This window comes from Crocuta crocuta, unplaced genomic scaffold, assembly GCF_008692635.1.
Source record: "Crocuta crocuta isolate KB4526 unplaced genomic scaffold, BGI_CrCroc_1.0 scaffold376, whole genome shotgun sequence".
NCBI lineage: Eukaryota > Metazoa > Chordata > Mammalia > Carnivora > Hyaenidae > Crocuta > Crocuta crocuta.
This window is the reverse complement of record NW_027527388.1, coordinates 3,776,006-3,792,286: the sequence shown is the minus strand read 5'-3', so window position 1 is coordinate 3,792,286 and position 16,281 is coordinate 3,776,006.

Genomic DNA, 16,281 nt, shown 5'->3' with positions numbered 1-16,281 from the left:
TATAAGCTTTCAGAGTGACCTAGGCTCTGATTTTGGTACTGCAGTGTGTTAGCGTTGCTATCTTGAACACCTTATTTAGCCAATTTGATCCTCAGTTTTCTCATCTCGTAATGGGGTAAATCATACCCGCTTGAGGAATTATTGGCATTAAATGGAAGAACATGTATCAATTGCTATGTGCACAGGCATGCAACAAAATAGAGGGTGTTATTATAATGAGCTTCCTAACATACCATCGGTGCTTAAAGTCCTTCATCCATGTTTAATGAACACATCTCAGCTGTTAAAAGTTGGGGATGAGACAGGCGCTCCTGTCTGAAGCATCCAAGTTCTTCTTTTTATAGATTCCTGAACACTATTGTGCCCTATCACTGGCCCTTTCTAGTGGCAGAAGCAATATGTCATTGGTGACTTGACTACATTCCAAGTCCACTGAAATTGGGACTTTTTAATCTCCTCTGGATCATGGATTCATTTCAAAATCTCATGAAAGCTATTAACCTTCTCCTAACAAAAAAACTGCATGTATTCATGCAATTTTGCTTTTATCTTCTGGGGGGTTGATGAATTCCAGGATAAAAACCACTGGTTCCTGGATCTGCATATAAACTTCTGGTTCCTTGTGAGGCAAAAAGCCAAGAATAACACAACAAAGTTCTATTGGCACAATAGAAGACCAGGAAGTTTAGGGAAAAATCACCCAACCATCCCCCAGTTCATTTTCCTTGCTCAGGACAACCTAGAACAAAGATGGCTACTTGAAGTGGGGAAGGGAGTGGTCTGATAACCATGTTTAAAATTATATCTTGTGTTGAGAATTATCATCAAGCATATGTGGTATAAAATGTTTCTGATATAAAATGGTATCAATAAGCTTTGCAGTGAAAGTGAATAATAACCCAAGTTAGAAAATCGCTTCTGTTTTAGACATAGAAAGGAAGTTGCCCAAGCAGCAAGGTACACTGTTCACCATTTGTCTTGGTCCAGGTTGTAGATCTGTGCGCAGGCTGACTTGCATTAATAAACATTAACACAGTGAATGTGGAAACATGTCCAGGCCTTGCTCATCAGTTCCCATCCTCATACTTCCTGAGTAGGTTGGGAAATGTGGAAAGACAGCATGAATTCAATTTAACAGTCCAGTAAGTGCCAAAGAAATGATCACATCTCTGAAGCTAAGTGTTTCAAACAAGATTTTTCAGATGGTAAAGAAAAGACAAATCCCTTGTTTAGTAAACAGCAAACACTTTATACATTAATCATCTACCAGACATTAAGTATAATCAAAGGTTCCGTTTTAGTTCAAATACAACTTATGTTCCCTAATTAATTACTTACAGGACTATGTAGTTTGCATTTTTAAGTGAATTTTCTGCTTTCCAGATGTCTTCTTACAGGGACGCTGTGACCCTTCATAGAGAAGCTGGTTCTCTTATCACAGTGTTTTCAAGGCCTCTTGGGGTGTAAAAAAACATAGTTTAAGTACCACCTGCCATGTTGGACCCAGTAAGGAATTTGTGAAGTTAGAATGCAGTTCCTGCGTTTAAGTAGGTTATATTCTTGGCAAAGAGGCTGCAAGTTGAGATGATGTAATTCAAATTTGATTTTTTCCAGAGAAACATTATAATGGAGTTATCTTCCTGACCAAGTGTCAAGTCTTAGTGGATTCACAGAAATGAGGCTATCGTACTAGTAAGGAACCTCAAAGATAATCTGGGTCAATCCTCTTTCTTCAGCCAGAAAAGCATTATTCTCACTGTTCAGAAGAGACAAGGGAAATTCATTTAGAAGCTAAGTGTTCTGCTAATATGCCAACTAGAGGTGGGACTTTGGAGGATGAGGGAAGGATCTAGANTGGACCTGCCGGAGCCGGCCTCTGACATAGAACAGCACTGGCCAATAGAGTTTTCTGCAATAATAAAAATGATCTATATCTGCACTGCTCAGTTAAGTAGTCACTAGCCCCATGTGGCTATTCAGTTCTTAAATGTAGCTAGTGTGATGAGGAAACTGAATTTTCAATGGTATATAATTGTAATTAATTTAAATTTAAATATAAGTACCATGTGTGAATAGCACAGGTACATTAAACTGAATTTCAGCTCTTTTGAAAGGCAGGGACTAGATGGCAAAGTAAAAACTATAGCCAACAGAATAAAATCTGATGAGATAACTACCTCTCTGACTGAATTGGTTATTTTATAATGAAGTTTAGGGATCATCAATCTGCTGGTCAATACCAAGGAATTTTAGTAGTTTATAGCATGATAAAGTCTCAGAGCCATTTAACACATTTTATAGTACAGGAAAGAAAAGATACACGACGAATCCTAAGGGCATGGCCAAGTACCAAATCAAACATTTAGACTTAGGACAAGAAGCAAATGCTATAACTCATGATAGAGTTAGGAGTATTTTAAAGAAAAATGCCCTAAGGATAATGGAGAAAGTTACCATGAAAAATGGTGGAATATATTCGGAAAAACAAATCCAAAAATGGTTTTGACTATGGACCTAGCCATAGGTCTAGAGGCAAAAAACTATGCTTCTTGTAATTCTTTCCACTAATTTGATTTTACTTTCAATTTAACATATCTACTTAGAAAAATCATAGGAAAAAGCATGAGACCGGTCTTGTTACAAATTTGTAAGTGTGCATCACAATATTGGTAACTCTAAGCACAAAGCTCACTAGAATTTTCTCATCTTACATGATAAACTTCATGTCCATTAAACAGCAGCTCCCAGTTTTCCTCTCCTCCCAGCTCCTGGCAATCACTCTTCTACTTTCTGCTTTGATGAGTTTGACTACTTAGTTACTTCATATAAATAGAATCATGCAGTATTTATCCTTTTGGGACTTGCTTATTTTAATTAGCACAGTGTCCTCAAGGCTCATCCATTGTTGTTGCATACGACAGTGTTTCCTTACTTTTTAAAGCCTGAATAATCTTCCGTGGTACATATAAATCATGTTATTTATTCATCGGTCAGTGGACACTGAGATTGCTTCCACCTCTTGGCTATTTCAAACAATGTTGAAATACACATGGGAGTGCATGCATCTCTTTGGAGATCCTCATTTCCATTTTTTTGATAAATACTCACAAGTGGGATGGCAGGATCATGTAGTTCTATTTTTAATTTTTAAAATTAAACCTCCCAACTGTTTTCCATAGTGGCTGTGCCATTTTACACTCCTAAGAATGTTAGGGTTCCAATTTCTCCACATCCTCATCAACACTTGTTATTTTCTATTTTATTTATAACTTATTTTTATATGGCCATTCTAACAAGTTTAAGGTGATATCTTATTGTGGGTTTGATTTGCATTTCTCTAATGATTACTGATCTGATGTTGAACATCTTTCCATGAACCTGTTAGCCCTCTGTATGTCTTCTTTGGAGAAATGCCTGTTTCAGTCTTTTGCCCATTTTTAAATTATTTGTTTTCTGCTACTGAGTTGTGAGAATTCTCAAATTTTTGGATATGAAACCCTTATGAGATACACACTTTGCATATTTTCTCCCATTCCTTAAGTTGCCTTTTTACTCTATTGTTTTCCTCACTGTACAGAGAATTTTCATTTTTCTTATTTATTTTTGCTGGTGTTGCCAATGCTTTTGGTGTCATATCTGGTAAATCATTGTCAAGATCAATGTCATGAAGTCTCCCCCCTGTGCTTTCTTCTAGGAGTTTTATAGTTTCAATTCCTTGCATTTAAGACTTTAATCCATTTTGAGTTGATTTTTGTGATGGTATAAGGGTCCAATTTCATTGTTTTGCATGTGGATGTACAGTTTTCTCAACACCATTTTTTGATAAGATTATACATTCTCTATTGTGTATTTTTGGCACTCTTGTCAAAGACAAGACAGTTGACCACATAGACAGGGATTTATTTTTGGACTTTTTATTCTGTTTAATTGGTCTATTTATCTGTCTTTATGCAGTACCATAGTGGTTTAATTCATCTTACTGTAGCTTTGTAATATGTTTAGAAATGAGGAATTGTGAGGTCTTTAACTTTGTTTTTTCTCAAGATTATTTTGGCTACTTGGAGTCCTTTGTGGTTTCATATGAATTTTAGGATTGTTTTTCTTTTTTTCTATTTCTGTAAAAATAATACCATTGGGATTTTTATAGAGATTGCATTCTATCTATAGACCACTTTGGGTAGTAGGGGACATTTTATCAATACTGTCTTTCCATCTACAAAATTGGAATGTCTTCCCATTTACTTACATCTTATTTAATTTCTTGCAGCAATGTTTTATAGATTCAGTGTACAGGTCTTTTACCTGATTGGTTAAGTTTAATCTTAAGTATTTTATTAATTTTGATGCTACTGTAAATGTAATTACCTTCTTTTAAAATTTTTTTAAATGTTTATTTTTGAGAGAGAGAGACAGAGTGTAAATGAGGTGGGAGCAGAGAGAGAGAGAGGGAGACACAGAATCCCTAGCAGACTCCATGCTCTGAGCTGTCAGCACAGAGCCCAACAGAGGGCTTGAACTCATAAACCATGAGATCATGACCTGAGCCAAAGTCAGATGCTTAACCTGAGCCACCCAGGTACCTCTGTAATTACTCTCTTAATTTCCTTTTGGATTATTCATTGTTAGTGTGTAAAACACAACTAATTTTTATTTGTTAATTTTGTAGCTTACAACCTTGGTGAATTCATTTACTAGTCCTAACTTTGTGTGTGTGGAATCTTTAGGGTTTTTTTTTTTTCGTTTTTTTTTAAAACATATAGGATCATGTCATCTTTCTTTCTGATTTGGATGACATTTGTTTCTCTTGCTTCATTGCTCTGGTTTAGAACTTCCAGTACTTTACTGAGTAGAAGCAGTGAGTGTGGGCATCCTTGTCTTATGTCTGATCTCAGAGGAAAAGCTTTGAGCTTTTCACTGTTGGGTATGAAGTTAGCTGTGGACTTTTCACATATGGCTTTTATTACGTAGAGGTACATTCCTTATATTCCTAGCTTATTGAATTTTTTCTAAGAAGAAAGGGTGCTAAATTTTATCAAATGTTTTTCCTGCACCTATTAAGATGTGAATTTTATTTTTTTGATTTTATGTGATTTTTATTCTTTCCTCTGTTAATATGATGTATCACATTAACTGATTTTCCTAAGTTGAGCCATACTTGCATGGATGTTAATTCTTTAGCTGTTTGGTAAAATTTACCAGTGATGTCATCTGCTCTTGGACTTTCCTTTTTTGGGGAGGGTTTTGACTACTGATTCAATCTCCTTATTAGTTATGGGTCTGTTTAAATTTTCTATTTCTGCATGAGTCAGTCTTGGTACGTTGTATGTGTCTAGGAATTTATCAGTTTCTTTAAATTTATCCAATTTGTTAGTTTATAACTGGTTATAGTTGTCTCATAATCTTTTTTATTTCTGTGGCATCAGTTATTAATGTCTTTTTTCTTTTTTTTATTTGTATCTTTCCTCTTTTTCTGAGTCCAGCTAAAGATTTGTCAATTTTGTTGATCCTTTTAAAAAAAAAATCCTTAGTTTTGTTAACTTTTAAAACTATTTTCTCTTCTCTATTTCTGCTCTAATCTTTGGTATTACTTTCCTTCTGCATTTAGTTTGTTCTTTTTTTTATTTTTTTCATTTTTTGTGTTGTAAAGTTTGGTTGTTTACTTAAGACATTTCTTCTTTTTTAATGTAGGCTTTGTCACTATAAACTTTTTTAGTTTTGGCTTTGGTGTATCCTATATATGCAAACTTGTTTAGTATTACTATTGCTGTATCCTATACATGCTGGTATGCTATATTTTTGTTTTCATTTGTCTCAAAATATGTCCTAACTCTCCTTTTGATTTCTTCTTTGTCTTATTGGATGTGTGAGTATTTAATTTCCATATACTTTAAATTTTCCAGTTTTCCTTCTGTAATTAATTTTTAGTTTCATTCCATTGTGGCTAGAAAAGATGCTTGATATAATGTCAGTCTTTTTAACTTAAAAAATTTTTTTAATGTTTTATTTTTATTTCTGAGAGAGAGAGAGAGAGAGAGCGTGAACAGGGGAAGGTCAGAGAGTGGGAGATACAGAATCCGAAACAGGCTCCAGGCTCTGAGCTAGCTGTCAGCACAGAGCCTGACACAGGGCTCAAACCCATGAACGGTGAGATCATAACCTGAGCCGAAGTCAGATGCTCAACTGACTGAGCCACCCAGGGGGCCCACAGTCTTTTTAACTTTGTTAAGACTTGTTTTGTGCTTTCTCACCTAACATGTAATTTACCTTGAAAATGTTCCATGTGTGCTTAAAGAATGTATATTCTGTTGCTGTTGGGTGAAATGTTATATGTCTATTAGATCCATTTAGTGTTTAGTGCTGTTCAAGTCCTCTGTTTCCTTATTGACCTTCTATTTGGATATTCTATCTATTATTAAAAGTAGAGTATTGACATCTCCTACTATTATTGTATTGTTGTCTATTTCTGTCTCCAGTTATATTTGCTTTATATATTTAATTATTGATCCCTCTGATGTTCGGTGTGTATATAATTGTTATATATTCTTATGAATTTACCCTTTTTATTATTATATAATGTCTTATCTTTCTGTCTTTTGATAGTTTTGTCAAAAATAAGACAGAAAAGTCTATTTTTTTCTGATAAGTATGACCATTCTTTGCTCTCTTTTAGTTACCATTCACATAGAAATGTTTTTTTTATCCTATCACTATCAGCCTGTATGTGTCCTTAAATCTACAATGAATCCTAGTAGACCCACATAATTAGATTTTTGAAAAAAATCATTCAACTACTCTAGGTCTTTTGATTAAGGAATTTAATCCATTTATATTTAAAGTAATTATTGATATGGAAGGACTTACTAATGCCATTTTGCTCATTGCTTTATGTCTATCTTATAGTTCTTTTGCCCCTTATCTTAGTTTGTTTAGGCTGCTATAACAAAATATCACAGACTGGGTGGCTTATAAACAACAGGAATTTATTTCTCAGTTTTTTAAGGAGCTTTCTCACAAGACTATGGGGTCTAGCAAGTCTGAAATCTGCTGGGCAGGCTGGTATACTGGAAACTAAGGTAAGAATTGATTTTGGCATTTTGAGTTCAAAATTAGTAGGGTAGGTTGGAAGGCTGGAAACTCTGGGAGGGTTTCTATGTTACAGTCTTGAGGAAAATTACTTTTTCTCTATGGAACTACAGTTTTTCTTTTAAGGCCTTGAAATGAATGAATAAGACTTCCTCACATTATTGGAGATAATCTTTAAAGTCAACTGATTGCTAATATTAATCACATCTAAAAATATCTTCACCATATCATCTAATTTTGACCAAACAATAGGACACCATATCCTAGCCAAGTTGACACATAAAGTTAACCATTGGAATATTTTACATTATATAAAATGACTAACCTAATGTCACAGAGAATCGAAGATTATCAGGACAGAAAAAGACATGGAAGACCATACTGCTAACATCTTCATTTCACAGTTGAGGAAACTGAGAAGGAAAAAGGTAAAGTGACTTATTAGAGGTAATGTGAGTTAGTAGATAAGATTTTGGAGTTGGAAAGAGAAATATGAGGGTCATGTTCATCTCTTATCAGTTGTGTATTCTTTGACAAGTTATTAGCCTCTCTCTGACTGAGTTTCAACATCTATAAGATGGGAATTATCTACCATCCTTAACAGTAATATTCGGTAAGAACAGTGTGTAATAGAGAATAATTGCTTAATAATTAATAATTAATTATTATCATTATTGACACATCATGGGTTGATGATGTAGCTTTTAACTTGCTTAAGAACTTGGCTAGGAAGTAAGAAAGAGTGTTGCCATAATGTGAAGTTATGCTAAATGTGATAGACTATCCAATCAACCGTGTATACTTTTAAATCCATGTATTCCTCACTTATAAATACTGAAGTAAAATCAGGAAATATTTTGTCAGTTTCAGTTCTTATCAGGGTTGGGAGATTCAGGAAAGTATTTCCAGGCAATTTTGAAAAGTATGTTGAAGACTGTTCTCATGGGGAGGCCTGAGTCCATGTTGGATGAATTTCTGAGATGTTGATCCAGGGCTCTTTGCTTTGTGGCTCTTGTTTTCTCATTATGAATGCACCTTTGCAAGCCTGGGCCTTAGACATCATGATACTGTCCCTTCTGCTTAGAATCAGAATGTCTGTTTTTGCTACCTTGAACCATTGGCTCACCAACTTAGCAGCTTCCCCTGTGCCTGTGGATGCTATGTAGGGAAACCTGAGTTGGCAGAGGCTGACCTAACTCTCACTTGCAAGAATTCTCCATTCTTTGATCCTTTACTATGTTGTTGCTTTACAATGTCAAGAGCCTAAAAGCTCTGGTTTGAATGGTGGCCAAACACATAGACATTCAGGACTGAGTTTGATCCTTAATCCACAAAATCAAAGGTTCCTCTCTCAGCCACAGGTCCTGCTTGTTGCCTTATAAAACTAGATTACTACTGCCACTAGAGCACTGCCTTTTCCTTTTATCAGTCATTCTAAAAGCTTGACTGCAGGGTGCCAATAAAATAATGAGACAGCCCCCACCCCTCCGACAAACATAGCAGAAAAACTGCCAACTGAATTTATCTTTGGAAGTCATTTTTCTTCAAACATTTTTGAAAATCACTCTAAACTCATGTTTAGAACTGTTTTTAAAATGTCTTGTAGTGACAGTTTTAACAAAAGAAAAAATTAGTGTTGTTATGTTGTAGTCATAGGACATTCTTCTAGGCTCTACTGTATTTTCCCCCTTCGTTTTTCTTCTCTCTTTCCTCTATTTCTTTTTGTAGGATGGGAAGTGGAAGTAAGAATGGGAGTCAAGGCTAAGGAGTCAAAGAGAAGCTGGGGGACCTGAATGGAGGACACTTCAGGGAGACTACATAGGGTAACGCTTCTCAAACTTTCATGTGCACCGAAATCTTTGAGGATCATGTCAAATTTCAGATTCTGATTCAGTAGGTTAGGGTGCAGATTGAGCGTCTATATTTCTAATATGTTTCTGAGTGATGTCACTGCTGCTGGTCCATGCTCAGTATTCAGAGTAACAAGACACAGAGAGAGAGGGAAGCCACAGTATAAGAGTTACTATAAATGAGACATCTTACATGTTAACTCAGGCACTCCTTACAACAGCTCTGTAAAGTTATTTTTCCCTTGTTACAAATATGGCTGTAGACTCAGACAGGGTAGGTAATGCACCAAGCTGGATACAAATGTGGTTTTGGGTGATATCAAGGACTCCAGTTGGCCTCTCAATGCTGCTTCTCATTTTTAATATGTGTGCTGCCCTCCTTGCTAGTGATGCTCAGTCCCCAGCAAGGTGCCTACATTCTGCTCCACAGGAGTTGCTCACAGCAGTTGCCCCTTTCCACTTTCACTTGTCCAGGACCTTTAGTTTGGTTACAGCCTCCCTTCCTTGCCCCAGGCTCTTCTTCTCCTCCAAACATTTTACGTGCCAATGCCAGAGTGATTTTTAAAGTGCAGCTTTCATCAAGTACTCCCCTGTTTGAAAGCCTTCTGCATATATGACACATTCTTTGGCTTGACATTCAAGGATTTTCATGACATCATCCTTCCTTCCCCAGCTCTCTCCTGCATATCCATTAGGTTGCAACCAAATGGGGTACTCCTGTTTGCTTGAACACACCTTGAACTTCCCTGCTTCCCAATGTTTGCTTATTTAATCTTTCTCCTGCAATCCTCAACCCTCCATCCCAGCATGTTAAGATCCTTTCCATGCCTTGTCTATCCCCCTCAATCAGATGCCAGTACTCCTTTCTTTGGAAATTCCCAGATCCCTTTCCTGACAGCACGTTTCTTATTCCATCTCAGGCAGTATCAATACCATTCTAAAGCAGGAAGTACAGGAGTCTTTTAGTACAGTCTTTGAGCCATCATTTAGTACTTGTGGGATCTTCCCACCCTCTTGGTATCAGGAGCCAAGAGAACAGAGCAAGCGCTAAGCAATATTTCATAAATTCAGTTGGATGATACTATAAAACTGAGAATCATGAATGAAATTAGATGGTGATTAAACTGTAAGTTAAGTACTCTCAGAATATTAGCTCTTTAGTTTTTGTGGTTTTGCTTTTCTTGAGTCTTTATGAGCTAACTAAAGCTCAGAATAAAACCTATACATTAAGATATAGGTTTATGTGTCCAGTGTTCATTCTCATCATCATCTGTAAATGCAACAAAGAAATCCCTTGTTCCTAGAATGGTAGGGGGATTTTCTGAATGTGTAGCCATGGGACAACCAGAACAGTGCCTGGAATATAGAAGAGGCTCACCAAGTGTTGCCTTCCATCATTTTGTTCTCTAAATTTATTGTATAGGACTGCTGAGCTTTGATCTAGAAAGCTTATACAGCAGTGAGAAGGAAGCATTTGGTTTTCAGCATTTTTTTAACTGCCAGGTGTAGAAATGTCTTGTGAAGTAGAAAGTGGGAAGCCACATCTCCCTGGAAGCCTTTTTGATATCTTAGACAAATCAGAAGAGCAATGAATAGCCACTGGTAATAACAATAGCTCACTAGGCACCATATTCCTTTGTCTTGGCTGAATGTTTTGGAATGATTGCCAGTCTTTGTAGTGCTCCCATAAAGGAGTCCTCCTGCGATGATTCAGTTTAAGGGAAGATTACCACTTCTTCACTTATGGTGGACATTATAGATGGAGGATGAGGTACAGTACAGAAGGCAACTTAATAAGAAAATTATTCAGATCACCAGTCCTTTGTGTTACTAGAACTGACCTTCATGTCAGTAGCATGAATGTCAAGATAGAAAAGATTGTTTCCTGTGTGTATTGACAACAGTGACCCTCAAATTAAAATGTGCATAAGAATCATCTGGGAAGGTTGTTAAAAATGTAACTCTCTGAGAAATTCTGATTCAGTAGGTATACAGCAGGGCTTAAGAATCTAATGTAAGTGGTTTTTGGATTACTTTACAGTTTTCATATACTTGAAGGAATTGAAAACCAAATTATTAACCAGGAAAATAAATATGGAAATGCCAAGTGATTTTTCAAAGTTTACATGGATAGAAATATAGAAGTGCCAGGACTGTAGCCTAGGTTTTTTATGTCAATCTATGGTTATTTCCTCTAATTCACAGTTGCCTCTAAATATCTGGGGATGTGTGTCTCAAGATTCATGTACATATAAATCAACTGGAAAATTTGTCAAAATGTAGATTCAGATACAGTAGGCCTTAGGAGGAGCCAGAGAGTTCGCATTTCTAACAGGTTCTCTTGGGTATTGCTTCTGCAGCTGTTCTGTGGACCACACTTTGAGTTGCCAAAATGTAGGACATCGTTGGTCCTGGATTGAAACATTTAAGGAAATGAGGGCTGGCCATGAACTAAAATAAATTGGCCCTTTCTTATTCTGTAGCCTCTATTGTAGACAACACAGGATTGAGAAAATAGAAGGATACTAGATAAATAAGAATGCAATTTTGTTGCTGAAAGGCCCAGGGGAATCAGGTGGTGGCCTTGGGTAAAACTCACTTTGCCTTTTCTTTTTTTCCTCTTTGGTTTAGTTTTCATGGTGATCTGTCTCCCTGGGAAGCTATTGAGTGAGTCTGATGAAAGCAGATGATTGTTCCTAGAAATATGAGTGAAGTAGCAGGAAATGAAGAAGATGTATGAGAAGAAATAGAACAGAAAGCATGGTTGGAGTTAATGTGAATTTTTTTAGATTACGAAATGACCTAAAAACAAAAATGAAATGAAAAACATTTATGTGTGTTCATAAGTATAGTTAACAGGGTTTCAAAAAATATCATAAAATTAGGTTATGGAATTGAGATTATTAACCAGGAAAATAAAAATGAACACATAAAATTACCTGCTCCTTTTTCTAAAGTCTTTGAGACTAGTTATTTTATACCTTTTCAGAGAAGGGAAAAGAAATAAAAATTGAAATAGAATTACTTCTGCACTGAAGAAGAAGTATTTCATTTGGCATAAGAGAGAAATTCAGAGTCTCTAAAGTCTGAAAATAGTATATTGGGGGAGGATATAGACACAACATTTTTAGAAATTTTTAGAAAGTGATGCTTCTTTTCTGAAGAGCTTTAATCAATTAAGATTTGAGTTCCTATTATGTGCCAGACAGCAGGCTGGATACAGGAATACTGCAATGATAAGATATGGTACCTCACATGAGACAGAAAACAGATGTGCAAATAGATAACTATAATGCAATGGAATGACTACAATAGTGGAATTGTGAGCCAAATGTGGGAAGTCAGAAGAACTAATTTTGTCCAGGTGAGCTAGGGCAGTCTTCAAAGAAGATGTAATATTTAATATAAGCATTGAAGGATCTTAAGAGATGGCCTGACGTAGTTTGTTAATATTCACTTCAGCAAGTATTATTTATTATTACATAAAATAGTTAATAAAAGGCTCCCTATGAAAGCTAACAGTACTGAGTTCAAATCCCAGCCCCCCTGTTTCATGATTGTATAGCCTTGGGCCTATTATGTAATCTCTTAGAACCTAGATTTTCTCTTTTGAATAACAATATGGTATGCCCCCTGAGGACATAAAAGGGATAAATAAGAAAGCGGTAAGTGCATGACTTTCAGTCTTCCAGGTATGCCTGCATTCAGATATCAAGAGATTTAGATCCTAACTAAATTCCTGAAGACACAATTCTTTGGAATGAGGTTGTTTCTTTTATGAATGCCACACTTGTTGGTCAAATTCTCTGTTCTGAGATTTCCATTCATTTCCCGATCTAGATTTTCCCTCATGACACTTGTCCTGGCTTTAATAGTGTTCCCTACAAAATTCATATCCACACAGAACCTCAGAGTGTGACTTAATTTAGAAACAAGGTCTTTGCAGATATAATTAGTTGCGTTACAGCAAGGTCATACTGAATTAGGATGGGCCCTAAATTCAGTATGAGTGGTGCTCCTATAAGAAGAGGAAAAGACACACAGAGGCAAAGGAAAAAGGCCATGCAAAGACAGAGGCAGGGATTAGAGTCATGCTGCCACAAACCAAGGAACACTGAGGATTATTGGCAACCACCAGAAGCTAGAAGAGGTGACAAAGGATCCTTCCCTAGGCTCTGAAGGGCCTTTGGAGGAAGCATGGCCCTGCATTTTGGATTTCTAGCCTCTAGTATTACGAGAGAGTAAATTTCTGTTGTTTTATGGTAGCCAATGTGACACTTTGTTACAGCAGTCCTAAGAAATGAACTTGACACCTATATGCCATCCACCTTCCAGTTAGAGTCATTAGGTTAGTTCTAAAGGCACGTGGTGGCTTTGTAGCATGTTGACTTGACCAGGCTGGGCTGTCTTCCCTAGAATTCTCATCCCTATATGTTTTTGGTTAAGGTGGGTCACATGAGACAGATTTACACAAGCTTTGGGGGTCACAATTGTAACGACAGTAGCCATATTGTTTCTGTGCTCAGAAGGTGGGGCCAGGGTCACGCGGTGCTCTTCACCATGCACTGGTGTGGGGCCGCAGCCAGGCCCATAGCTGTTCTACTTTCCCCTGGAGGCCTCTTCAGCTTCTCTGACTCCTCAGCCAAGGGTGTTTATCCTTGTGAGGAAGGATCCATCTTCTCTTGCAGGAGACAGTGAGAGACTCTACATGGGTTCTAGCTTGGCCTCTCTCTTCCCACTCTACACCCATCTTCCCTTCAGAGCTGTGTGGCCTGCAGACAGCAAGCTCCAGCATCAGGTGCAAAGACAACAGCTTTGCAGAAATGATTTCCCAGCAAGCTCAACTTTGTAAACTCAAATCCCTATAATACATTAGGTTTTTGATTGGGACCTCACAGATATAGGCACTCAGTGCCCCAAAATTTAGTCCTAAGCTTTCAGGCAAGATAATCTCTCCTTGTCTACAGATGAGATGGTTATATTTTAAAAATCTGAGCACCTGAGGTTCTTGAACATACTAAGTGAAATGCCAAAGAGTATTTTATGTGAACTTACCTTTTGGAGCTTTCAGCCTACAGGAAATTTAGTGGCTCAGCATAAAGATCCCTCATTTCCTTTCCCTCACGTTTGTGACTTTTTTTTCTCCTTGCTTTGCTATCAGAGAAAAAGAAAATTACAGTCAGCTCCTACCATTCCCTGCTTCTCCTCCTGCTGGGAGCAGTAGGTTCCAGGGTTCATACTCTGTTTTATAATGGCTTTTCAGCCATCATTCGGGAAGACCTTGGCTCGACTGTCAGCATGGAGCATGGCTGTCTGCAGCTGGAGCCTCAGAGGAGAGCCCCTGACTCTGCAGCGACAGCCCCTTCTCTTCAACCTTGTCCCAGATCTCTTCCCCGAAAAACACACAATGTAATCAGAGGCATCCTGATGCTGATGGGAAGATGAATCATGATAATGGGTATTGCATTTTTTTAAGCTCCCATTCACTTTGTGCGTAAAAGCTGGCCATGACATTTGCAGCTGGCTCTACCAGGCAGTTCTTCTGGTGCCAGCACTGAGTACACTCTCGTAATATGGCCCACAGTGAAAGCTTCATGCAATTATAATGAAGATCCTGTAGCCAGAATGAATGACTCCATTCACTGCAAACCTAGAACTTGCTATGGATGTTCAATTACATTTGATGCCTCCTGGCTAGAGTAGAAGGGGAGGTGAATGGTGATGTCATTTTGGGAAAGAAAGGGTTAGAAGAAGCAAAAGAAGCCTTGCTGCCTGTTCTCAATTCTAGTCAGCATGCCAGTAGGATGATGTCTGCCAGCTCGCGCTTTGCACTTAATAGGTTATTGATAATCGTCTTTACTCTTTTTTTTTTTTTTAAGAGAATCCTTCCATAGCTCCTCTTGGCCCATAGGGCTAAACTCTAGTTCATAAACTTAGCATGTAGGCCCATTCCCAATCTAGCCCCAACTTAGTGTCTCTAAACCACTGACCATTTCTTTAGAATGCCATTTACCAGTATATTTCTGTGACTTTATTTACCTTAATCTTTCTGTAAGGATTTTCCTTGCCTCTTTTCTTCCCTGGGAACTATTATTTAGGTTTTAAGAACTAGCTCAAACATTACTACCTTTGACATCTTCAGATAAAATTAAGAACTCTTTCTACTGTGTTCCCCATATACCTTTTATAAACTTCTATTATAATCATGTACAGATCATGTAATTATTGATTTTTCTGTCTCATTTTTAATTTTGTGTTTTGTTTGTTTGCTTGCTTTGTGGACTTGATGGATTCATCAGAATCTAGAATAGTTCCTGGAACCAATGAGGAATTAATAGCTTTTCTTTTTGAAGAGAATTGAATAGCATTGGAAAGAGAACAATTAACTTGGCCAAACATCATTACATTATTACTTTGGCTTCTTGGGTTCTAATCTCAATTGTTTATTTCCATCTGGCCTCAAAATATCTTTAATGGCTGATCAGAGCTTAGTGACACTGACAAGTATGGGAAGTCTCAATTTCTTCTTGTCTTGATTTCTTCATTTGCTAATTGGTGATTGTGATATTTACTCTTGGTAACTCATGTGTGTGTCCTGAGAATCAAATGAAATAGGAAATATAAACACGGCCACACTCCCCACTTCATTCCCCGTCAAGGGAGCATACAGTAATGCTAGCTATTTTGAATAATGCTTTCTTCAGAGCTCAGTAACTCTCTGACAGTGGACTGTTAAAACAGGCTGACCCCGGACTGAGGGTTTATTCCTCTGCCACTCATGATTGGTAGGGAGGAGGTCCAGGAAGGCCAGTGGCTTCTGAAACTTAGGAGAATTAACTTTGGTGTGTGGTTTGTTTGTCGTGGGCTTTTCCTGCTCATTCTCCAGGCTTGTGCCAGACACTTGGTCAAAATAGTGGTGATCAAGAGGAAGACATGAGTTTGAAATGCCAAGTCAGTTAATGGACTGCACCCCCAAAGAATAGTTGTGCAATCAATAAACCTTTCTGGGAAGGCTCTGGAGATTACTAAGGGGACAGTTATGGCTCTTCCTTGAAGCCTTTATGAAGGAAGAGCTTCTTATTGGTCCAAGATGTCCCTGGACTCCTCTTGGTTGAGGCTGGCTGTCTCTACCTCCTCCTCAGGTATGAGGTGGCAATTAGGTTCAAGATAACCCAGGAAAAACTTTAAAAAGCAGGTAACAATGGTCCCGGGTATCTACATTATCCTTACATACTTTCTCCAACATTCCTACAGCTTTTTACCCTGATCTTGTAGCAAGCCAGGGGACTCATTTTGCCTCTTAGCTGCCCAAATACCACTTTTTCCTTTTTGCCTTTCCCCAAATAGT